A 24172-nucleotide genomic window follows, 5' to 3' on the forward strand; every position below is an offset into this window, starting at 1 on the left:
CTGGGATGACGATTAATTCGAATTAAAAAAAAAAGAAAAGCTAGCCTCCGCCCCATTCAACTATATTGTCCGAAAGTGGTTATCGTAAGGACAAGAAGAGGTGGAACTGGCGCCATGTTCCATGCTGGATACAAGCTTGGTCCAGTGTCGCAGGCAAGGGAGTGAGTGAATGAAATAACATGAGAGAAAGGGAGATACGAGCATTGAACCAATGTGCAGTGCTGGCGTCCGCACGTCTGCGACTTCCATCGACCAGGCGACGAAGGCTTATGCTAAGGTTGGCACAGGTTTGAAAGGTAACATGAAGTGGGGAGAAGAAGGTGAGAAGAAAACGCGAGAAAAGATACCGGGCAGCTTGTACGTTTGTGTCTTACTGTCGCTTTATCACTTATTTGCGTGTGCAGCAGCTCCTCGTACCAACTCAAGCTCTCGCTTTCCCGGCGAGATTTATCTAGATCGGTATTCGCAAAGGTGTTTTGTAAGAGCGAGTGCCATATAAATGACGTGCCCTCCAAGGAAAGGCTGCCGGCCTCTCACATATGACATTTGCGGACCAAAAGCCCTGTATGTGCAGCCACCGCTGAGGCGACCTTTTATTTGCCAACGGGACTTGAGCAACGGAAGATATCGTATTAGTTTTAGAGGAGTTCGTAGCGTTTTTGTTGCTTGGCTACGTAAACTATTTTCGAAATAAACGTGCGTATACCCAACAGAGTAGCGTATAACGAATGCGCAGTGGCAGCAAACGCTAACGCAATCCTTTGAGTGCCCTATTTTTTTTCTATCTTTTTTTATTTGCCTATCGACTCGCATATCCTGGCACTGACGCGTCTGGCCGACGTTAGGCCGCACTGAAGCCGTGTAGTGCTGCATCAAACTTTCATCACGAGCATCGGCGTATACCTCGGTAAAAAATGGTGCAGTTTGAGAGAGCAAGTATAGGATAACGTGGAACAGGTATGAGATTCCAGACCGGAGTAACGGGAGGATGCTAGCCGTCTGCAGGCGGCGTCGTTATTACCTAATGTCCTCTACCCAACTTCGCTCGCTTGTCAAGCACTCGTGCTGTGATGATTTCGAGTGGTGGATTCCTTTTCTGCTTGTTTCTTGCCGTCCTCCTCTATTGCGTTCGTCACCGTATTTGTGCATTCCTTATCAAGAGAGCTCGTGCCAGAAGAAGAAAAAGAAGAAGAAGAAGAAGAAGAATAAAAAAAATGTATCTTGCCTGCGCAAGGAGAAATTTTGCTCGAAATTGCGCAGCGACTATGGACTTATCCCGACACGTCCAGCTACTTCGCTAGATTTTCTTCCGTGGTTTCGGCGCATATTTGCAGTCGGCCAGACAGCATGGATAGGTTGTAAATCAGGCTGATTATACGTTTGCATTACACTGCTGTGGTTTTGAAGTCACTTTTTCTTTGCATGTTCGTTTTTACGTTTGTCTTTTTGTTCTTCGGTCCCTGCCAGAACAAATGAAGTATCGTTTGGGACAATATCATTCGACAAGTTGAAAGGCTATGTGCCGATAATTATACTTTGATGCTAGTGTTTTATAACATTTTGCGGACTCTGCGCACTAAGGTGTCTCCATAATTCATACTACTCGTTTTCTTTCTTTATTTAGCCAGGATTTTTAGCGTTATTGTGTGTCGTGATTTGCATTTTACTTTCATTTTAACTGATATCGCAATGAAGACCTCAACAGGAAAGCATCATCAGATAGAATCTATGCTAGTTGATCTGCACACTGATCCGTTTTTTTCATTCATTCATTCATTCATTCATTCATTCATTCATTCATTCATTCATTCATTCATTCATTCATTCATTCATTCTGAAAACAGGTCAGAAATTGTATCACGTGCCCAGCTCTGTCGTCACCATTTTAAGTTCTGCTGCATTTAATTCTGCTGTCGACGATTACTACTACATTTACTAGCCGTTAATAATCATAACGCTAATGTATCGCTCTCTTTTCCCTAAGTGTAGACAACTGAGCTAGTTCAGTCTTGAATAGCGTTATGACACATCTTCCAGCGCACAAAAAAAACAGATGAAGTAGAAATGGACACTACTTAAACCAAACGCAATGCATTACTGTCATCTTTAATAAAGGCCGGTCCCCGGCCGAAACGTCAAGTAAATTGCTACGTATACGTGTCTGCTTCACTGTATATATATATATATATATATAGAAGAAGGAGAGTCTTGAGAGTCCTAAACGTTGCCTCACAATATATATATATATATATATATATATATATATATATATATATATATATATATATATATATATATATATATATATATATATATATATGCTTTTTACAAATTTGTCTTTTAGTATAGTTTCACGCTGAGAGCAGTACTTGTCATGAAGTCGTGCGGAGAGATGATTTATGACACACACATACAGGGCCAAAGTCAGTCGTTCTCGGTGACAACCCTATTCCCTCTACACTATTCCTCGTAGTTTATTGTCAATTCTATGAAAAAGTTTAAACTTGCCCCCTACCTCGAATGGCGCGCTTTCCTCGCTCAGTGTTATAAACTGGAGTCCTCGTCTCCCTTCATCACTCAAATCTTAACGCGACCTAAGCGTATGCAGTGGGGATCGTTAAAGGAAGAAGAAATGGTAAGATGGCGGAGAAGAGGAACCCTTTCTTGCCGTGGGCGTTTTCTCGCGTACACTGTGCACTGTAGCGAAAGCCGTCCCTCCCCGTCCTATATCCCGTCGCGGCGTCGCGAAGTCACGAAAGCGTGCGCGCTGTGTGGAGAATAAGCCAACCAAGCCTGCGCTGCTTTCGTAGTGCGGCTGGGCGTGCAGTGAAGCCGACCCTGCAGCCGAGGCCGCACTTTCCATACTGCTTCGTTCCAGCGCATCGGTGTGCCGCTAAAAAGAGAAGATTGCATATCATATGCGCGGCGCGGGTAATGCGTTCGCCGTGCTCCGAGACCCGCTATTCGGTGGGGACTTTGTATAAAAGCGAGGCTTCAGGATATCGTGGGATGGAAACGATGTGCCGAGAAGCTGCGTTCGTTGGTTAGGCAACAGGGTGCAGCAGGCCTTGCGGGATCGGCTTCACACCTTTCTTGTTACACGCGTACGCGCGCTCGAACTGTTTGCTTCTTTAAGATCGTTCTATGAACGCTATACCGACACCGTGCCTTACTCGAGTGCTCGCACATGCGTCTCAGCATTCGCCTTTCTTCGGTATAGGAATGGAGAGACTGCGATTTGCGAAGGAGTCGTCGGGAACGGCGTGAGCGGAGATGAAGCGTCTTAAGGTGTCGAGGTACCGTCGAAGAGCTTCTTCAATGTCTTCTCTCGCGGGACCTTCGCCCTTGTATGCTGATGCACCAGAATCGTCCCATTACGCCCTCAGCTTTCTTAGGTCGTTCAACTTTCTCCTTTAGGGGTCCTTCCTTGCGTTGCGGCCTTATATACAACGCGGCTCCGCGTGTACCCTGTTCTTTTGTTCTTTAAAAAATACTTTTCTGCCTTTGCGACCTCCGTTTCCGCCTTTATTTTGCACTACATCACCCCTCGGGTTATTCGACCGACGGTTCGTTGCGGTTAGACTGAAGTTTACCAAAACGGCACTATTGAGCACTTAGTGTTTCGCTTCATGAGGTTGCTGGCTTTTTCTCTTGCTGGTGTAGTTTACTTATTTTTTCTCTCTTCTATTTCTTCTCGTACGAGATACACGGACTTGGAATTCTGCACTTCACGTTCTTTTGCAGTGCCTCCGGAATGTGCCCATGTTTGACCAATCGACGACGTTATGTTGTGACGCCGTCATGTGACGTCACGTTATGTGACACCATAGTGACGTTACGATGACGTCATAAATTTTGGCGATCTATGGCAACCTGGTGACGTCGTAGGGTGACGCCTTCACATGATGATTTTTTGCATCACTCGTGCTGACGCCGACGTTCAGCTTTCGCGTTTGATGAGGGATCTAATGATTTCGCCTTAATAGAGTTAACTATAAAACGACAGGCAAAATGCGCGACAGAAAGCTCGTAGGTAACGGTGCGTGTTCTTTTTTTGTGTGTGTGTACAGCGACAGTTCTACATCCGGTGGCTCGCAGTATATGTAGACGCTCATGTGCAGGTTATATATATATATATATATATATATATATATATATATATATATATATATATATATATATATATATATATATATATATTGTGTTGGAATGTACTGTTGAAACTTTGCACCATTAAAATGGCAGCAAAGATTTCGCTTTTCTACAGTTTGTGGGAGTCCGTGTTCTGTAGTTCCTCTCATATTCGTAATGCTCGAGTGTATGATTTGTATAACTTCTGACCGAAAAAAAGGCGTCGGCTAAAAGGAAGATTCAGAGAGAGAGAGGCGTACTCTTGCAGTCTTCTTACGAAAGGGGCTTCTTTGATGGCGCTGCAAAAGAATGGCAGTAATTTGAGTAGAAATACTACAAACATGCATTCTTGAAAGCGCCCGGGAAGCTTTGTTGCTAGCTTTTCTTTCACGAACGCTTTGAACAGTGTTTTTCAACTGCGGGAAGCGAAGAACGCAATATTTAATCTGTTCATAAACTGCTGCCTCAGCGTCTACAGTTTTGTCGAACGGTGATTTCGGCTCACTTGCAGCGTACACGTTATAAAGGGTATGTAGGCGCGCATATACGAGTAGCAGATTATATTTTCTGAAGAAATGCATTGTTGAAACTTCAATCTGTCATGGCGTTTCGAGATGTTGCTGAACAAAACGATCGTTTGAACCATAGCGATTTTTATAAGCTCTCAGGTGCAATGGAAAGCTCGTGGCTTCATTAAAACCATATATTAAGTGAGAGCTAATAAACATTCGAGAGATGAACATTTTACGAACCTATCGCACCAAATATCCTCAACAAGCTCTGCCCGTATTCACGAAACTATCTTACGCTATAAATGTTCGTATGAGACATTTTCAGCCAATCGTGTCACTGGATATATTATCAGTGGAGACATCCGACCAATGGCAAACATCCCTTGCGAAAGAAAATGTTTGTGAATTTGGCCCTTTGTACTAACGCTTGTAGGCAATGTCGTCCCCCACAGGTACAGGCAAACGTTTCCTTTTCTTTTGAACTAGATCGTGAACTACGCAGCTTCCAGAAAGACATGGTACAAAGCACAACGGTTAGCTTTTAGGAGTTGACAAAATAGTGTAGAGGTGTCTTCTTCGATTATCTCTATTGTGAATGCTTTAGTTATATGTTTATTAATGTATAGTTACTTCAGCGTTATAATCTCTTCTACACGGAAGGAGCACGGAAGCTTGGGCGAGTTTGTAAGACTTCATAGAACAACTTCAAAGCGCCAAAAACAAGGACAGACGAAAAAGATTGGACACAACGAGCGCTAACTTGAAAGTGAATTTATTAAAAAAAAGAGTGAAAAAGGTAAACTACGTTAAATGGCGCACATGCGTGCACACTTGCGCAGACGGCTCACAAAAGCCCAAGAAAAAACACCACAATGTCACCTTGGTATGACGCCAGATTTCTGCAATAGATTACATTCACTTTCCAGCAGACTCAGTGAAGGCTGGCTGACACACGCGTCGCGTTTCTCTTTTATCAGAAAGGCTTCGACAATCTCCCTTGTTGTTCTCGTATCTGAAAATGACAGAAGTGTCAGAGAAACCGGGTTCACATCCGCGATCACGGCAGTGCAACGCGAGGTGCGAATAGACCGTGCCTTTAAGCGAGCTATGGTGCTCTCTAAGCCTTACATTTAAGCACCGGCCCGACTGTCCAATATAGCACCGCCCACACGCGAAACGAATGCGGTACACAGCCCCCTGTTTACATGGCACAAACTGCATGCCATGTCTCGCCTTGCATCGAGTGCTTTTTGCGTGATGTTTAGTGCCAAGGCGCTTCTTGAAAGCAGGACATATGGCACTTTGTTCTTTGCCGAAAAAACGACGTCAACGTCGTGTTGGGCGGTCACTTTCTTCAAGCGATGCGAAAATCCGTGAAAATCAGGAATAATGGCAGAGGGCCGTTTTCTGAGCGACTCATTCGCCTGCTTGCTTTGGCCTTCCACCTTGGCCAATCTTAGAGTCTTCTGGGCAGCGGAGGCAATCACTGAATTTGGATACCTTGCGCTTCGCAGCTTGTTTACCTGGTTCTAAACACTCTGTTGCATGAGGTGCTCGCAGGGCCTTTTATTTTTTTTCGTATGGCAATCTTTTTTTTCTGTCCTTGTTTTTGGCGCTTTGAAGTTGTTCCATGAGGTCTTCTGTACTGTTCTATCAGTGACTGTTCGCCCTAGAACGCCGTCTTAGTCTAGCGCGTTGTTTGATAAGGGCCCTGCACTGTTTATAGTCGCAGCAAGAAGATCAATCCTTCTTCATTACATTGCCTACTGATATGCTAATGCCTAAACCAATGTTCTTGTTACGCACCTTCGCGGGCCGCGTGTTTTGCGAAGCTGAATAACCAAACCCGGAGTAACGACGTTGATAGTGGATGGCGCACCGCTCCTGCATATGCACACTTTCGTTTTTCTCGCGTGAGCCCCAGGGATATGCGACGCAATTAGAGACGGCTCCTGTCGCGTTCATTATCCCTTCGGCCGACTCCGCGAATGTTTGCTCGTCGGCTCGGCTAGTGTGCTCGGCTCGGCGATGCTTTCTCATCACAGCTCGTCTAGGCGGATGACTTGATCGAGGAATGTACTTTGCGCGATAACATCAACGCGCACAGAAACTAATGGCATCAAGGAAGGCGCCGTTATGGAAACTTTCATCGCGAGCTGAGACGTGGCACTTGGACGACGTATCGAGGGATAACAACTATGTGGAAAGGGGTAGCCGTCATCAAGCAACGGTGACAGCAACTACTTCATTTATTTTTATTTCAATATATATATATATATATATATATATATATATATATATATATATATATATATATATATATATTGCGCACGACAGGTGTTCGAAAGTTTCCAAGCATGTGTCGCACATCGGTGATTCTGTTATTACAAGATGGAAAGAATACGCGTTCGCAAAAGGCAGCTGTGAAGGAGGAGGAGGGGAAGATGAGAAAGACGGGAAGGATGGGGAGGTTAGCCAGTCCTCAGACCGGCTGGCTACCCTGTGCTGGGAAAAGGGGTAAGGGGAGTTAAATATAGTAAAGAAGAGATGTTAAAAAAGAGAAAGAATAGCAAGAAGACGAAGAAGAAAGGGGAAAAAAGGAGAATACGATATACGACTCTGCTTAAAGTCTGTCTCTAAGGCCAGTCGTCCGCAAGAAACACTGCAACGCTCTCAAAGTCTTCTGTGGTGAGGACGGTCTCGGCCAGTGTCCTAAGACCCTTTCCTCCGACAATGGACGGTTGTGAAGTCCATCTAACACTCTTGAAAGTTCTTTTCTTGGCGCACTGAAGCGAGGACATTCACAGAGAAGATGGGTGATTGCTTCCTCGCAGCTACAGTTATTGCATGTATAGGCCCTCTTTCTGCTCAAAGAAAGCTCAGCTCAAGCATTTGTTTCGTAACAAGGAGTAGGACTATCTCGTTTGATGGCCAGAGGAGGTGAGCGGAGAAGGAGATGCTGTACGAAATCTAATGCGGTTTTACAAAACAAGTTCTTAGTTTTTTTGCGCGCAATTCTACAGTGTACTTCAAGTTAATCACGAAAGATTTCAACTGTCCACATTGTTCGAACGAAATCATTATGTTATACAAGACATACCTGCCACGATGGTCTAGTGGTTATGGTACTCCACTGCTGAGCGGAAGTCCACAGAATCAAATCCCGGCCGCAGAGGTCGCATTTCGATGAAGTCGGAATGCTAGAGGCCCGTTTACTTAGATTTCGGTGCACGCTAAAGAACACCAGATGGTCAAAAAATTTCCGGTGCCCTCCGCTACGGCTTCCCTCATAATCATATCGTGGTTTTGGGCCGTAAAACCCCAACACTTATATTATACTAGACATTAGCGTTTTCAGCACTGCGCGAGCACTACACTAAACGCACGTATGCTTGGCGTGACGGGTGTCTGTGTTCGTACCTTGTCAATACATTTCGTAAGATTAAGAACACACTTCCTGTGCATTAAAGGGTGCGTCCTCATTACAACGCAATGGAACTCGCGCCAGAAAGTCCGGTTTGGCTGTGACCCAGCCAGCTTTTGTCCCGCATCTTTCATGTAAATTTGCCCAAGATTTATAGCACGAAGATACTGACTCAATATATTGCATATAGTGAGCATAAGTAACACATAAGGAAAAAAATAATTGAGAGATTTTGTGAGCCAAAAGCTCGAAGGAGTTGTGAGGCAAGCCGTGCTGGGAAACTCCGTACGAATTTTGACACCTGGGGTTCTTTAACGTGCCCCGCAATGCTAGTATTTCTTGCATTTAGCATCTAACGAAAAACATCCTCCGTGGCCGGGAATCAGCTCCGCATCCTCGAGCTTAATACCGCACAACTATATAGATTCAGAGGGAGTGAAAGATAACCTTTAATGCGAAGAAAGCGGGGGGCGTGCCGTAAAGCGATTCATTTGTTATAATAAAATCAGTTTTGGTAAAAAGCTCAGAATATATACGTGTCAGCCATAGGTTGATATATATATATATATATATATATATTAATATTTGCAAAATGCTGCATGTTTAGCTCTTTTTAGAAAAAGCACATATTTTTTCGGGAGTAATATATTCACATCGCGGGCTTTATAGGTTTCTATAATAAATGATAAAAATACTGCCCGAGCGAATGAAGCAGAAACATTGTCACAATATTGTGTCATAAAGTTGGAAAAAATGGCATTTTTACTCATATGCCGGCTTCATTTTCGCAATGTAGCGGTCCAAGTAAAATATGACTTATACATCCTTCTGTAGTATGTTTTCTTGGCATTACATACAGAAAGTTTGAAAAGAGTAGTTTCTGTTTTAAGCGAGAAAAAAATTTTCTAACCTAATAACGACAAAGGTTGTAGGAAGTTTGCCTTTGCCTCGCCTTCACTGCATAGTAGGTCAGCGCAGTATTCCATCGGGGGCTTTTTGGCAGCGAATAATGCCAGTCATACAACTGCTTGTCACTTGTTTTAGTAATACTGCTGTAAAAACGGCAATAGGGCTAAAATCATGGAATGGTATCTTCTCTCTTGGACCATCAAAGGGCAGGTAATATTCAACCGCTTCATAGTCCAAAGGGGCAGAATTATAATGTAGTCGATGGCCTGCAGGACACTTTTGGGGCGTCGTCTTTGGCTTCTGATAATTAAGGTACATGGTCTTGCGTAATAATTAACGGCGTAATTGAAGTATACTTTCCTTAGGTTGTTTTTATGATGTTTCACGTATTGGTCGATGCGTGATCGCTTACCACTGGTTTGCATGATGAAATGATGTACCCTAGGTGTACATGTTCGAGATGATTCGACATCGTGCCCATAACTGACAGCTCATTCGCCATTTCCGGACGCGATTTAACATTTTCATCCCCCCTTTTCTTAATGGCGCGAAGGTGCTCAAAATGTCAAGAGGCCGTCCGGTAATGGTCACGGGCTTTTAACATTTCCAGCACCCTATATATATATATATATATATATATATATATATATATATATATATATATATATATATATATATATATATATATATATATATATATATATATATATATATATATATATATCACGTGTGAAAGCTCCTCTAGCAATTCATTTCACTTACGTTTTCTTCGCCTGTCATATTCGGCTAAGAGGTTACCCCCATCCCTCCCCCACATATGTCTCTGAGACAGGTCGCTAGTTCTGTGGGATGTCTAAAGAAAACAGGACAGTGGCAATAGAAAATGAAAAAGAAAAAAGATCGTTTGCCATGGTTCAGCGCAGAAACTAAAAAAAACGAGAATGGAAAGAAGCAATAAATTGCACGTTGCAAAGACAGAAAGACAGGCCGATCAAGCCGAGTGCTGTCTTGTTCCTATGTGTGGTCGCTGTGATTAATGAGCTTTTCGTCCACGCTTTTATTACGTGCCCATTTTCCTCATCGTGCCGGCTTTGAGACCCTTTTTTTTTTGAAAAAACTTCGCACGTCACGTACGCTGACATAGTGCTGAACTTTGGTGCGCCCCCAGTGCCCTCTGCGAACTCTGTCAAAGCAGCTGGGAAACGCCATCTCATTAATCAGCGCGTATCTCTGCTACATACGCGAAAGCTTCTTGAGGTTTCTTGTTATCCTTTACAGTCTTCACTATGTATTCCCATTCGTGCAACATTAAAGTGGTCACGAAGCACCCCTCTGACTTGGTGAGAAAACACATCCTGCGAATAGCACACTGCTATGAACATAGCCAAATCTCGCAGTCGTGCGCGACAAGGAGAGTTCACTAGCGGCCAGTTTCTAGTTGCCATTTTCTCAGGCGCCCTCTTTTCACACAGAGGCCCGGCCTCACTCGCTTCGGAGTTGCCGGCGCCCGCTGCTTGACGTCGAACAGCGGGTAGCATGCTATTGGCCAATAGCCAACATAAATCAAGTGCGGCGTTTGGATCAGATGCGCTTCTTGCCACGGAGTGCCGCCACGTGCCGGCGCAGCGCTCGATAGTCTGCTAACGTTACACAGTGAGCCACACTGGCGCACAAAAATAACAACGGGACAGAGCGATCGCGTTTCATCACGCGCGCTTAAGGTCACGACGCGCGCTGACGTAACTTCCTTTCCCCGTACCATTCCGCTCAGCTTAGCTTCCACCAGCGCGCTCGTGGAGAAGAGAGAAGAGAGAGAGACCCCCGTAACTCCGCTCGTTATTGACGGATTGGAAAAATGTTTGCGGCAATCGATTCGTGAGGCAATAAACTCTGATACTGAGCCCATTCGATGATTACTTGGAAAAGAGATTCACGACTCCTTTAAGATGTGCTATGTGTGAATGTACGTGCATACACGCATAGAGCCTCTCTTAACTGAAGTTAACGTAAGAAATGCACACACGACGATCATTTGGCTTGCTTCATACTGCGGTCGCCCCTGTTTTGTTTTTTTTTTCTTTGTACACGTGTTGTGGGAAGAGTCTGATTATGCGAATCATATTAAAGTCAACTTATCTGTATGTATAGGCTGACGCGGTCTTGTATTTCACATTCCATATTGCCCTCCGTACGAAAACTGCACTCCCTTTTTCTCTGGTCTTGTACGTCTTCCTCGTGTTTCCTATTCTACGTACCCGCCGCGGCAGTTAGCGGCTAAGGTATTGGATTACTAAGCACTAGGATGCAGGTCAGTGGTGGTTACTCAAGCGCGCTGATTTCATAAAAAGAGATGCGTTTCTTCATTTTGTAAGCCACTGTTGATTGAGTATGTGGCTGCATGCCTCATAATAATTTTATACCTCGGTCATTATTGGCGCAGCTATCGGCGTACGCATCAAGTGAGGTGTACAATATTATGACGAATTCGGACACGTGCAAAGTAAACACTTTCTTTTCTTGCTTGAACAGATCACATTTATTAGTTTTTCTTAAGTGTGCAACGAGTTTGACACATCCGACCCGCTCGCTTTCCTTTTAATGCGCAGCGTGTTTGCGTAGGGTGTTTCTTCAGAATATAAATTTCAATCGCCAGGCATGTATTTGTGCGGTAGTCATTCCGTTGTGCGTTGCTCCAAACGGACAGTGAAAGGTGATTCGCTCAATCGCATAGTTCAGCCGCCGTGCGCGTGCAGCGCCACCTCAACGCTGTGCGGCCACATTAATTTTTATTTTCTTAGCATTCATTCGTATGTGACTTTTCTCCTCGTTCGTTCTCGAAAGCCAATCGTTCGCACCATTGCTAACGCACGGTCTTCTTGGTGCGATGAACTAATGCCCAAGAAAAGTGTATAAAGCACGCGGTACCCGAGTCAGTATCCTCCATAGCTCTTACGCAAGGATTGTGCGTAAAAGAAAACTGCAGCCAGTCCTGCTGCTTGACATGTTATCGGCAACTTGCCAATGGAAAAGATCACCTAACAACAAAAATGCTCGTGAATTCCGCTTCTCAGCCTTCGTGGTGTAAGGATAAGATCGATAATGTTTAAAGTGCGCTTTAGTGTTCTCGGGGAGTTGCTTGGCTCAGACGAAAGTGTTCTGAAAGCAGCCTTCCTCTCAGATGTTCTCATCACCCCCAGTGATGCGCTTCTCAGAAGAGATTTACTTTTTCCAATGAAATCGTTGCAGCGCTGTTAGAATCCAAAGCGTCATCACCGTTGAAGGAGCCAAACTCAATACGCCGTAATAACGCAGAATGAAAACAAATGCCATTGATGGCACCTGTGCTCTTAGAAATCACATTTGAAGGCCGTAAAACTCTAGGTTCTCGCCACTCTTGAATTTGAGGAACATTGTAAGTTCTAGCGCGTACTGTTGAAGCCTGTGTTAAAGCCTTCGCAACGCCTGCATGGTACTGGAGAGGGAGCGTATCAGCTTTCTCGAAGCCGTGGATTCGAAACAACACCGATTCCGCGTCGCTGTAAGCCTCAGTGATCTTTTTTTTTTTCATTACTCCCTCTTTATAGCCGAAATAAAGAGGCAATGAACGGCTACGGCCCATTACGCAACTAGCGGGGCAAAAATATCGCGACGTGAATAAAGAGTCTCCGTGCGCGTCCTCGCAATAGTGCAGGGAACGCGAGAACAAAGCGGAGAACGCTCACTGTTCCGTGTACGCACGCTGATGCAGAGAGAACCTTGGGAAGCGAAGACGAATGAATCGTTATCCAAATAGCAGTCCTCCACAACGGCATCACCGTTCTGGCGATTTCTGATATCGATTTTTCGTGGCATTTATTTTGTGTGTAATACGAATAACACAAATGAAGCGAAGTTTGAATTTTTGCTGCTAGGCACGATGTATTTTTTTGTTTTGTTTTTTCCAGTCGCCCTTATTTCCCTCGGTTGGTGCTAATCGAGTGTTCATTCGGAAGGGTGTGCAGCCGTCCTTCGGGAAATGAGGAGAAAGATCGCGCTTGCCTGCCGGATACAATTGAATGGTGCCCGAGAAACCGTGTATGATTCATTCTCAAAGGAACCAGCTGCCTGACTAGAAAACGCTCGCTGCTGTTACCACCTCCTCAAGCGTTTTGCCGGGCTCGGTCGTTTATGCAGTCACGCCAGCTGAGGCTGGGCTGTTGATAAGAGGAGTCCAACGGAAGGCCGGAGCTGATGCTGCTTAGCGCTGCGGCGAGAACCGGAGAATACGACCGGGGATAATACGTTGAGAAAACTTGATAAAGCAACGCCTGGTCGGCAGCTGGTCGCGCAGAAAAAGGTATTAGTTGGGGAAGTATATTGATAGACAGAGACAATATTGCGAGGGTTCTTTAATTGGTGTGCGCACCAGAAACCACTGCACTGCTGATTTCCGGTTCTTAGTGAATGCGGGTATTAATATTAATCGTTTACGCACGAGTCGTAGAGGCTAATTAATAAAAACTGAAAAGATTTGGCCGTTCGCGTATCTAACAAGATCTGTTTTCTTTCCAATTTCAATACCGCATACTGTCAAAGCCCCTTGTCATTGCTTTTAACATGTGCTTCTTAACTGAGCCGGTGCCTGAGAAACTTAACGTTGCAAAATACGCTTGCCAAAACTGCACTGAATTACCTTGGGAGAAGGCAACTTTGTTCATAATAAGGAAATTCTTTAGCGAAAACGAATACGAAACAGCTCTGGTCCCGTTCTCATGTGTCTCTTTTCGTCCTTATTTGTTCGAGATGCGTAATTTCCTTGTCCTGAATTATCTGTTCTTTTTTTTTATTGAAGTGATGAATAGGAGAGGTTGGTGCTTTTATGGTGGCACCGGCTACTTCTTCTCCCTTTGCATATGAAACAAGCAATAAAAAAATAATAAGAAGGACACAAAGTTCAGGCAGGTAAAACAAGTTCACATACACGTCCAAATTGACTCATATATGTCTCTTTTACTTGCTACTCTGCAACTTTTCTGGCATTATCGCTCCTCTACATTTGAATGACTCAATCTCTTAGCGCTCGCTGCATACAGCAGTCAAAATTCAGTCTCATGCAGCCTTCTACATGCCGCTAACGAGTCATAAGGACGACTGCACGCAAATACCTACTAAGGGCGCACAGCAGCCAAACAAACTTGTCATTAATCCTCATTAATATCAATGCTTACTAATGCTGTCATTAATGCTCACTAAAACGCCGGCTGACTTTTGTGTGTGTGTGTGTGTGTGTGTGTGTGTGTGTGTGTGTGTGTGTGTGTGTGTGTGTGGTGTGTGTGTGTGTGTGTGTGTGTGTGTGTGTGTGTGTGTGTGTGTGTGTGTGTGTGTGTGTGTGTGTGTGTGTGTGTGCTGCTTTTAAAGGCTAACTGGCCGTGCTTCGCACGCACGATAAGCCACCGCGCCTTGTCCTACGACGGGCTTTCTACCTAAGTCTAAGTTTGGGGGAGACAAACGCCACTCGCAGAAAATTAACTTAATGGTAGCAGATAAGCCAGAGTGATGAACCTGTGCTGCGTGCACTCATTTATGGGTCACACTTGAAGTTTCTAGAGTAGCCAGTGCATGGCTTCACTGATAAAAGCGTCCGGAATGAAGACGAATTCTGCTTTCTTTATTATCTTTGAAAGGCGGCTGCGCAATGTGTTTGCCTTAAATGCTTTCGCCCGAGTGCAATGAGCTGCGAGTTAAAGAAATGGGTCGCTCGGGAAATTAAGAAAGCGAAGCAAGTTCTGTTTTTCTTCCTAAGGTCGTTCATTTATTTTCAGATCGTTAGCAATTTTTTTTATATTCCATTCGCGTTAAACACATTACGCCTCGAGAGCTTTCGGCTGCCGTTCCCTTTCATTTCTGGCCTGCGTCTGAGCTTCGTTTAATCTTCGCGGTGGAAAAGCTTCGTTATTTTCTTTCTCTCTTTCTGTGCGCAAGTATAACAAGTGTATATAACGAATGCGCCGCTTCGCTGCTCGCAGCTTGTGCCGGCCGCAATTATCATTTTATCGCCGCATGTCAGCGTGTCCTATTTTCTTGTTTTAAGGAAGCGGGGATTATCTGAAACATTTATCGTCTTTTGTCTCTTTCTTCTTCAAGCTGTAAGCAAGGCGAAGCAGTTTCGCAGAAAGCAGCTTGCGCCTAATGCTCAAAAGTGTTTCGTTCTCGTTTGGCTTAAATGCAGCTTGTATGTTTCATTTTTCGTTTCAAAGGGACACCGAAAGGAAAAAACGATTTTTCTCGTATTAGCAACTGCTCTTTCATAATACTAAAATCATCACGCTTGCCGCGAGAATACTATTGGTAAGCGAGAGAACGCTCAAAAACAAAATGCGGGTGGCGAAACAACCTTGAAATTCCCGCATCAATCGCCGTGACGTCATAGATTTGATGGCGTCTGCTAGGGCCTATGTAGTTTCTAATCGATAAAAATTAAGTACATTGTCGAAGTCGGTTGTCGAGTCGTCGCCCGTAAGGTGAGCGGGGCGGTCAGTTAACGCGCGCGCCACTTCGTGGGCGGACTTGTTGATTGATTGATTGATTGATTGATTGATTGATTGATTGATTGATTGATTGATTGATTGATTGATTGATTGATTGATTGATTGATTGATTGATTGATTGATTGATTGATTGATTGAAGTTCATGTGGTTGAAGCGACACTGAATGCCATTGTGGAAGCATGGGCGAATGGCTGGGAATAAATCAAGCTCTGGCTTCCCACTTGGCACTTTTCTTTTTTCTTCCTGTCTTTTGCAAATATATGACGACGCGACCAAGTGTATGTTGCTGACTATTTCATAGAGTAAGTCGCACTATTTTTCTGTTCTGTTTAATTGCTTAAATAGGCAAAATTATTGAACCAACTTTTGACGCAGCGAAGCTGGACAAAATATTCTGTTTAGAAAGTTGTAGATCAATTTGCAAAACGTCCTATTAGACAGTTTTGAACATTGTATCTATTAAGTTTTAGTGCTTTTCTTGTTACTCCAGATGCCCGCGAAATACCAATGAGGTTTTTCTTTGTGCAAGCTGATGGTGGCATCTGTATGTCATTCTGATAAACACATAAATGGCGTACGTTACTAATAAAAGACTGTGTTATTTTACCACGCTGTCGCGCGCATGAATAAGTAAATATTTTTCCGCAGAGTCTCCCATTGTAATACATTTTTCTTTTTTTCTAGTCGAAGTTCAACTCCTGTATTAGGTACATTGGCGCGAAATCATTGAGCGAGGAATCGTTTTGGATAAACATCGTGTATTGTCTCGTGCCAGTGAATTTTGTTTGCGTGCGCAATATAACGTTCATCCTTGGTTTTCTAGTATCCGAGTTGTACCCAAATGATGGCTTTGTCAGCTCTTCCCATTTTAGCTGCGCATTTTACTTTTTTGAATTATTGATGATATGTTGTGTTCGCCAAGGGCTGGGTTTGGTCGGGTTTGTACGCGTTATATGTGCGGGCTTTGACCAATAAACTTCAGTGGATAGTCAGCGCCGTGTTGCGTCCGTTTCTTTGTAAACCTTTCGTCTGTGTCTGTCGCGCTGTAGCCACTATGAAGCTATACGCCCAGTGTTCCATCTTATTGACGTATCTGACACACATGGACAGATATAACATTTTAGCTATATATGTCCTGCGTTTTGGTCCCTGGCAAGAGACAAATGGTGTTTACCGCCGAACGCCAAACCAGGGCAGCCGTTGCTTTATGTGCCTTGGTGTGTGCGACCTTTAGGGAGTTACGCAACCACCGGACTGTCTGCTGCAGCTTTCCAGCTTGTCATAATCGCCTTTCGCTTTGTTTTTCTTGCATTCGCAGGTGCTGCCCGTGAGCCGGAACGATAGGGTGAGTGTCTCTGCTTGGAGGTTGCCCGTTTGCTGTCATCTATAAGAATATATGAACTGTAGGGAATAGGTGCGCCTTCGATCGCATAGGAGAGAAAATGTAGGACCGTTATGACAACACCGTTGTGTACGGCTCTTACACGAGAGCATATATCAACGTCTCAAGGAGAGCGCGGTACAGACGCGTTTGCCTGAGGTCGTTGGCCAAATTTCTATAGACTGGGTGCGTTTCATTTGCGAGATGATGAACTGCACAGCTAATGGATATAACTCGCGTACTAATTCTTCTAAGTTGAGCAATAACGCTGGGAAATAAATGGTTACTGGTAGGAGGGTTATTGAACTAGAGGAGCACATGATGAAGCGTCGAGAAAGTGCAGGTCCATATTGTTGGCCGGTTGCTTCCAGAGAGGTGCAGCACTGCTGCCATACGTTAGTCAAGCTGCCATATAAGATCGGATGACAAATGTAACTGCGGATGGATAATCAAACGTGCATTTATTAGAATGCAAAACTCGCAGGGTGCCTTACGCATTCACCTAAGACGACTCGAAGGCGAAAGCCATCATCTTTTCCTTCTCCTTCGATATATTGATCCTATGACTGCACGCGAAGCGGGTTGTGCGTTTATGTATACCACAAACAACTACATTATCCTCGGCTATGATGTCGATATACGCGGTGCTAACAACGAAAACAATAATTGAAGAGGTCGGCAAACAAGGTGACAATATCTGTATATGTTGAGAGTACTGCCGAGTTATACGAGGCCCCGAAGAGCCAGCTTCAAACTTGACGAATACTTTGTTACCTCGCCCCCCTCTGAAAGCTACCAAACGTGGTTTTGCACGGCCTCCTGGATCAGAGGCATTGCAAGCTTTCTGCACGTCATCTGGGTCTGCACTGCCTCCGTGATCGGCCCACCTTTGACCAAGGGACGATGTCATGTGTTGACGTCACCATGTGACGTCATGACGGCGTCATCACGTGAGGATGATTTCCGGCATAACTCGTGTTGTGAAGAAAATTGGCGACGCCGCCGATGGTCAATTTTCGCGTTTGGTGAGTCATCTAAGGCTTTCGCCTTAATAAATTGTGTAGGAGTCATCGTGCACCGCACTCTTGTCCGACGAGATCACTTGTGCGTTGCACACGCATGATATGGGAATGAAAACCATCTTGTACGTAGCATCAGATGAGGCTTCCCTTGAAGTTTGCGGTGGTCTCAGCGCATCTGAAGGGTGACCTCTAGAGGACCCTCTCGCAATATTATACGAGAGACGTTCAGGAAGCGGCCTCTTCGAGAGATACTTTTGCCTCAGCTCCTGTGACAACGAAGCCCAGCGTAGGATCACAATGCAAATCACCCGGGTCCTTCCGGTGATACATTCAACGAACAAACGTCGCGCCGTACTATCTTTTTTTTTCTTCCACGAGTTTCAGCGGTTACTAGGCAGCGCCTGAGTATGACATGCAAATGGGAGCATTGTTTATTCTCATCAGAGGAGGGATTTGCTTGCAGGCGAAAGTCTTTCGCCTGAATTATACGCAGCGGACAAGGCGACTTTGTCATTTTTCTTTCTTCTGAAAGATGCGAGACGAGTTATTCTACCGTCATCTCTTGTGGATTATTATATGCGAGCAATTTACGAAATTTTGTTCTCCATAGTTGCAGCAACACCCATAAGAACTATGAATACTACTGCAGGTAAAACTATATGTCAACAAAACAGTTGAGAACACCGAAATGAAGAAGAAAGTGGGCAGGAGCGGGTTAATATAAAAACATGCGAAAGTCACGGCACAAGAACACAGCTGTCTTGCTTTAATTCTCAGTAAGTTAATCTCAGTACGTACAAAATGTTTATCGTGGGTTTTCTCAGCCGATGGTATTTGAAACAAACACGGGAAATTTTCTTATTTAAAAAACTTTTATTTCATGTCTCATTCGGTGGCCGCTATTTCAAAGTAGTTGTTTCTTTTCGATTGGCAGTATACCGGTTCTGCTGATTTATTGTACACGTTTTCACCAACGAACTCGTCAACGACTAATTATATTCCTGCCTTGCTTTATACACTTTACACGGTGCATTTACCGTGTTAACTATAAACCGATCGATACTGTTAAAGACATCGCATATACAGCGCATCCAAGCTTCTAACGCAGCTTTCAGTTCAGTTTAATCTTTTCAGGCTTAAGAGTTCGGGTTTCTTCAGACGTCTCGTGTTTCACCGCTGCATTAGCACAAACAAAGCGAATCAGGCTGTAGACGCGGCGTAGAGAAACATTAGAGGCACTTCGTTCGACAGTGCCAGTTGAGTTAAGCAAAGGCTTTTTACTCAAATGATATTGAATATGAGCTTGCGCACTCACGGTGCCATGCTTTTTTTTTTTTTTTTTTTTTGAAGTAGAACGTTATGCCTTCCAGTTGGAACTTTTTAGCTTTCGTGTCATGCTTCTATGCTTTATGCTTTTTTTTAAAGCATGGTGCATGGAAGTGCGACTTAAAAGAGGCCATGTTTAATCTTTTTGTGTTTAAATCCACTCAGGCTTAGTAATTAGAGCTGCTGTGACATTTGATACGGTAATCTGTAGGGTAGAAGACTAAAACGAGATTATTCTTTTGGAGAAATTATTACGTTATTCTATTATTCATTTTATTACCTTTAATTGCCGGGTCGCGCTTTTAATCTTATAGGATGTGAAATATATGCAATCGCATAATTTGATGTGCAGCTTACCATGGCAGACAGCAAAGTGCAACTTATTATTTTTTGCGGGGGTTTCAGGCACCCTCGTTTTATCTCTCCCTAATGCAAAATAACGGCAGACGAACAGCACGTGTCATGCGAAAGGACAAAAAGTCATCCACACCGTCGCTTATTAGCTCAAAGTTATGGGTATTTCATACAAATATGGCCCTTTATGCTCTTTGCCGGCTTGGGCAACACTGATACGCCACGTGTCGCATGTGCTGCAAAAACTTGATGTGTAATAAATGGGCGTTGAAATGAGAGCGCATCTAGCTCCCATTCTAGAAAGAACGCCAGAAAAAAACTTGTGTGACCGCGCTTTCCGCGAACGCTTCTTGTGTTGTGGTGAGAATTTCTGTGTACTTAGCTGACTGGAATTGCCACGCGTACTTTGTTTTTCTTTTTTTTATGGCGCCAGCACCTAGCGACATTATGTTTTTCAAAGGGAACACCGGGATTAGACCCCAGCCAATCGGAAGTTTAGCGTTGGCTCTAATGTTACGAAACGCCAATAAAAAAAATTAAACTCATGCAAAAAGAAGGTAATGGTGCAAGTTAAGAGGTGTATAAGATACACAATACATCGGAGCATAGGTTTGGTTTAGATGAAGGCCAATGAACTGTGAGGGTAATTAATGAAAATGATTGAATTAATTCATTGAAAGAGCAGACATTTTTTTTGTGTGAACAGCTGGAATCGCTGGGGCACCTGGCGGAGCACATCTCAATCAAGCGCTTCTCACTGCGTCGCCTCCGCGATCAGCTTCGTCCAACGCGACAGGGCGCTACTGGAGTTGATTGCGGATTCCACGCAGAGGGAAGCGCAGCTCAACTCGTCGAGTATGTTTACGTTAATTTAACGAGTTCATCGCAAGAGCAGACTGTTTTCTTTGGATGTGTTCCCTCAAGATGACACGTACCCGCTACAAAGCGGTCCTCTTTCACTCAAGTGAAACAAGAGTTCACCAAACGCTATAGGGGCTTGCGCCATTAACGACACTTGAGTGGAACGTTAAGGTCGCTTCAACTTTTCGGCTTTTTCACTGCGAGTTTGACCCAATAAAATACGAAAAAGCGTAGGAACACGGGGTGTCGCTAGAGCCAACGTTTCGACAAGCGATCTTGTCTTCTTCAAGGTTGGAAATGCATACCTTGGGACTATACAAGTGCTAAGGGCAGTTGCAACCTTGAAGAAAAGACCACTTTCCGAAACGTTGCCCCCAGCGACATCCCGTCTTCCTATCATTTTTCATCGTTTCAAGATTCCATCTTTCCCTGAACTTCTATAAAAGAGTTACGCGTGTTATCGCTTGGCGCAAGCCGCGCTCCTGATGTATTCGAATCATTTCGGACGTTTTCGTTGATCTATAATCAGGCCGCATACGCGGCGCGATTTGTGGAGTACATTGTGGAACGTGCAAGAGCATCGAATACTATGCGAGGCTATACCGCGATTCAAAAAAGTAACCGACGCGCTAATTCCGTAAATCAGATTTACGATTAATGATTATTTGTGCTCGCTGCTGTCATTGTACTCTTTGGGTTACTTTCCTTGCTGGGCACAAGTTGATCCCCGTGTTCTCCGCATGTAATTCGCGGGAAGACATAAAACACGCCTTGCGTGATTGTCGTTGCAACTTCTCAGAGCGACAGACTCTGAAGGCAGCACTGCATTTGCAACGTGGCTTCAACTCCGTGGCTCAAGCTCCATGGCAAAGTACCGCCTGTGCGCTACACAGCAGTAAAGCGCTGCAGTTATTCCTAAGGACAACAGGCTTTAACGCATCATTATGAATAACTCCTTCGTGCATGCGTGCGTGCGTGCTTGCGTGTTTTATACGTTACATTATAATTATTCGTAACACACGATAGGCGTTTCATCTACCTGCGACGTTGTATTTATTTATTTATTTATTTATTTATTTATTTATTTATTTATTTATTTATTTATTTTAGTTTTGAAAGCAGGCCGTCTAGCCACCAGCTTGTCCAGGAATTTTACTTGCTCACTTGATAAGAAATGATGAATAGACTGGATTCTAATATAATGGATTGGCAGCTGTCAAGCATTTTTTGCAACAATGCGGTGAGACTTAGTCCTACAAGATGCCTTATGTCATTTATGTAGCTGCTTAACCGAAAATGTGCTTTATAAGTTATAACATGTCAAGCATGTTGACAAGCTTCGATAACGCTTTATGACGTTCAGCGATATTGCAATGCAAGGGTCGATAATTTCGCTACTGACATTGGAAACCAGTTGTGTTTCAAGAACGTTTCCTCATTTCAAGGCCCTCCTTTACCTTCTGACACCATTAGTCCGTCTCATATTCCTCCTTAACCCCTCTTTGCTTTTCTTTCTCTGTTTTTTCTTGTCGTAAAAGTGCCTCATGAGACTTTTCGTCCCGACGGCTTCGTGCAAAGCCCGTGATTGTTGCCCTTGAAGCGAATTTTATTAAAGTCCGGGAACAGACGTCGTAAGTGGTGGTATATTAGTGCGCCAGAACACCGTGAATTGCCGTTTGGAGTCCGCTTGAAGGGGCTTCGGGATGGCTTCTCCAAGGGGTAAAATTGGGACGCTCTTGCTTTGTCAGCGGCTTCGCTATATACTTCCACGAGCGTCAGGTGGCGCCAAAGCAACATGCTGTGCCCTCTTTTGTGTACTAGCCTTTCGTTCCACCCTCTATAAGTGGGTGCATAATTCTATCCACAGAGTATACGTTTCTGCCTTCCCTTCTCACCCCTTAATATATAGAAAACAACTTTTATCTGAAGAAAACTGTGCTTGTAAACATGATACGGCGTACGAGGAAGAAAGCAAAATTTTTATTTTTAAAAGGAAAACTCGTTTATTTTAATATTCATTAACTTTTGTTTACAGGGTGCAGAGCAGACCAAAATCCGGTTCAAGCAAGAGTGGATCAGAGGTCCGCACATTGATGGCAGTAGTACGCCTGGAGACGTAAAAAAGATAACAAAAAGCACGTCTAACACACAAAATCTCAACGTTATTAACTGAACAAGGAACTGATATGCAAATAAATGTATGTGTTGTGAGCCACGAAGGGCTTATGGGTTTTTTTTTAAGTAGCACATAATATATTGATGTGAACGATCGAAAGACGACGGCTACAACATAATTGTTGTCGGAAAGAAATTGCAATAGCTACCTTCATATTTTTAATGCTTTAATCCTTATGTCTAAGACTGAAGAAGCGCCCCGAATCAGGTCTAAGCTCTGTGACCGCTTTAAGTTTCATATTTTTTAATAAATAAAAGTCCAATTCAATTCCTTCAGTAGGGGGCAGGATAAGAGGACAACGACGCTTGCTTGACTACACAGCGTAGCTCTGTCTGGCACGTTTGTTACACAGGCTTTACTTTGAGCGCCAGCTCCTTCATTTTATCTTAAGTATGTTGTTCTGCTGACACGTTCTTTTTTTTCTTTTTTTTAATGCCTGCATAGATGCTTAGGTGAAACTGGAAGGCTTCTGACAAGCATGCAAAATGGCTCTCTAATTGGTGGCACTGGAGCCACACTCTAAGAAAAAAAGGTGTATTTTGACTCTTCTTTGTTACACATGTGACTCTCCCATGTATAACTCTCTTTAAAGAGTCACGTGGCTCTCTTTAGGAGAGTGGTAGGACGCACGACTCTCCGAAAGAGAGTTACCGTGCCTTTTCGAAGTCATACATTCCACGACTCCCCTAAAGGGAGTCAGCGTGCCTATCTAAAAAGAGCTATACAATGGAAAGTCACATGTGTAGCAAAGGAAAGCCACCGGACACCTTTTTTGCTTGGAGTGCATGATGGCGGCGCCCGTTCACCTACGTTCATGCGACGCAGCAGGCAAACGATTGTGTGCAACGTCGCTGTACACTCTAAAACGAGTTTACACCCCTTAGAGAATATCCTCTTTTCCACGACAATAATCGTCATCAGGCTCGGTCGCGTTTGCCTTCTTGAAAACTCGACACCCACAAATTTCTTATCAAGAATCCTACGTCATGCTGTTAGCGCACGTTCGCAACCTGAAAGTACCTTGCATGTGGCGTTAAAATGCAAGTAAAGGCACGCACGATAGATGACAATTGTTTATGCGTAAGAATACTCCCCAAAGAGTGTAAACTGTTAGAATGTACACTTAAAAAAAAAAACGAGTATGTGGACAGTAGTTCTGCCACCCAACTATAACCGTCATTTGGCTTGCTCGCGTTTCCTTTTTTAGAAGTCCGGCTCTCGCCACCATAGAGTTTCCTAAAATTAACTAGAGGGGACTCTGGCGCTGCGATCGTTCAGCTACCATGGGAATGATGGGTAGTACACAAATTTGCCTAGTCTTCGTGCTTGCGGCTTCAAACGTACTTGTGGTTTTGTTTATTGCTGTGTTTTGGCGTTCGTTTCGGATAAAAGAATAGACCGTTGTCAACTTCGTGACCAGGTTTGATTTGGTGAGACTATAAAAGTTAAAGTGGTGAAGTAAAACAGCTGACTTTTGTTGAACTTTGTTTTGCGACAAAGCGGATGCAGCCGACGCGGAGCCAAACGAAGCCGAAAGAACGAAGTTTA

General features: G+C 44.0%; 1 protein-coding gene across 2 annotated transcripts in view; it reads left to right on the forward strand.

The window, feature by feature from the left end:
- The window catches only part of LOC119393244 (diacylglycerol kinase beta), a 405235-nt gene that overhangs the window by 183890 nt on the left and 197173 nt on the right, over positions 1 to 24172 (forward strand). For both annotated transcript variants that reach the window (XM_037660161.2, XM_037660163.2), the window contains exon 4: positions 16823 to 16849. The gene's annotated coding sequence lies outside the window, so the exon portion shown is untranslated. The remainder of the gene's footprint in view (positions 1 to 16822; positions 16850 to 24172) is intronic.

The sequence above is a fragment of the Rhipicephalus sanguineus genome, chromosome 5 (genome assembly GCF_013339695.2).
Source record: "Rhipicephalus sanguineus isolate Rsan-2018 chromosome 5, BIME_Rsan_1.4, whole genome shotgun sequence".
In the NCBI taxonomy this organism is placed as follows: domain Eukaryota; kingdom Metazoa; phylum Arthropoda; class Arachnida; order Ixodida; family Ixodidae; genus Rhipicephalus; species Rhipicephalus sanguineus.